Source organism: Malaclemys terrapin, chromosome 1 (assembly GCF_027887155.1).
Source record: "Malaclemys terrapin pileata isolate rMalTer1 chromosome 1, rMalTer1.hap1, whole genome shotgun sequence".
Taxonomy (NCBI): domain Eukaryota; kingdom Metazoa; phylum Chordata; order Testudines; family Emydidae; genus Malaclemys; species Malaclemys terrapin.
In genome coordinates, this window is record NC_071505.1 from 289,905,425 (window position 1) to 289,907,573 (window position 2,149).

Consider the following 2,149-nt stretch of genomic DNA (forward strand, 5'->3'; position numbering starts at 1 on the left):
CCAATATGCCATTAGCCTTCTTGACTACAAGGGCACACTGTTGACTTACATCCAGCTTCTCATCCACTGTACTACCCAGGTCCTTTTCTGCAGAATTGCCACTTAGCCAGTCAGTCCCCAACATGTAGCAGTGCATAGGATTCTTCTGTCCTAAGTGCAGGACTCTGCACTTGTCTTGTTGAACCTCATCAAATTTCTTTTGGCCCAATCCTCCAATTTGTCTAGGTCACTCTGGACCTTATCCCTACCCTCCAGTGTATCTAACTCTCCCCCCAGCTTAGTGTCTTCCACGAACTTGCTGAGGGTGCAATCCATACCATCCTCCAGCTCGTTAATGAAGATGTTGAACAAAACCGGCCCCAGGACAGACCCCAGGGGCACTCTGCTTGATACCAGCTGCCAATTAGACATTGAACTGTTGATCACTACCCGTTGAGACCAACGATCTAGACAGCTTTCTATCCACCTTATAGTCCATTCATCCAATCCATACTTTTTTAATTTGCTGGCACGAATGCTGTGGGAGACCATATCAAAAGCTTTGCTACAGTCAAGATATATCACGTCCCGCACTTCCCCATATCCACAGAGCCAGTTTTCTCATCATAGAAGGCAATCAGGTTAGTTAGGCATGACTTGCCTTGGTGAATCCATGTTGACTGTTCCTGATCACCTTCCTCGCCTCCAAGTGCTTCAAAATGGATTCCTGAAGGACCTGGCTCCACGATTTTTCCACGGACTGAGGAGAGGCTGACTAGTCTGTAGTTCCCCAGATTCTCCTTCTTCCCTTTTTTAAAGATGGGCACTACATTAGTCTTTTTCCAATCGTCTGGGACCTCCCCTGATTGCCATGAGTTTTCAAAGATAATGGCCAATGGCTCTGCAATCACATCAGCCAACTTCCTCAGCACCCTCGGATGCATTAGACCCGGCCCCATGGACTTGTGCATGTCCAGCTTTTCTAAATAGTCCTTAACCTGTTCTTTCACCACAGAGGGCTGGTCACCTCCTCCCCATGCTGTGCTGCCCAGTGCAGTAGACTGGGAGCTGACCTTGTTCGTGAAGACAGAGGCAAAAAAAGCATTGAGTACATTAGCTGTTTCCACATCCTCTGTCACTAGGTTGCCTCCCTCATTCAGTAAGGGGCAAGTACTTTCCTTGACTTTCTTCTTGTTGCTAACATACCTGTAGAAACCCTTCTTGTTACCCTTCACATCTCTTGCTAGCTGCAACTCCAATTGTGCTTTGGCCTTCCTGATTACACTCCTGCATGCTCAAACAATATTTTTATACTCTTTCCTAGTCATCTGTCCAAGTTTCCACTTCTTGTAAGCTTCCTTTTTGTGTTTAAGCTCACTGAAGATTTCTGTTAAACCAAGCTGGTTGCCTGCCATATTTGCTATTCTTTCTGCACAGCGAGATGGTTTGTTCCTGCACTCTCAGTAAGGCTTCTTTAAAATACAGTCAGCTCGCCTGGACTACTTTCCCCCTCATATTAGCCTCCCAGGGGATAAAATAAATAAAATTAAATTAATGGAGATATCCCATCTCCTAGAACTAGAAGGGACCTTGAAAGGTCATCAAGTCCAGCCCCCTGCCTTCATTAGCAGGACCAAGTACTGATTTTGCCCCAGATCCTTAAGTGGCCCCCTCAAGGATTGAACTCACAACCCTGGGTTTAGCAGGCCAATGCTCAAACCACTGAACTATCCCTCCCCCCTGATGGGATCCTGCCCATCAGTTCCTTGCTGCACTGTTCTGTGGATAAACTGAAGGTTTCAGTTTGCTCTTAGGCTGGCACCTTTCACCAATACTAAATTCACAAAAAAATAATGAGTCTGGTGGCACCTTAAAGACTAACAGATTTATTTGGGCATAAGCTATGCATCTGAAGAAGTGAGGTTTTTACCCACGAAAGCTTATGCCCAAATAAATCTGTTAGTCTTTAAGGTGCCACCAGACTCCTTGTTGTTTTTGTAGATACAGACTAACACGGCTACCCCCGATACAAAAAAATAATGAAACTTAAAGCTGATATGCAAATGTGTAAAATATTTTCAAAAGCCATATCACACAGTTAAAAAAAAAAATACAACTTCATATTTGACCACAGAATATCGGAAAGAAAGACACAGATTTTATCAACATC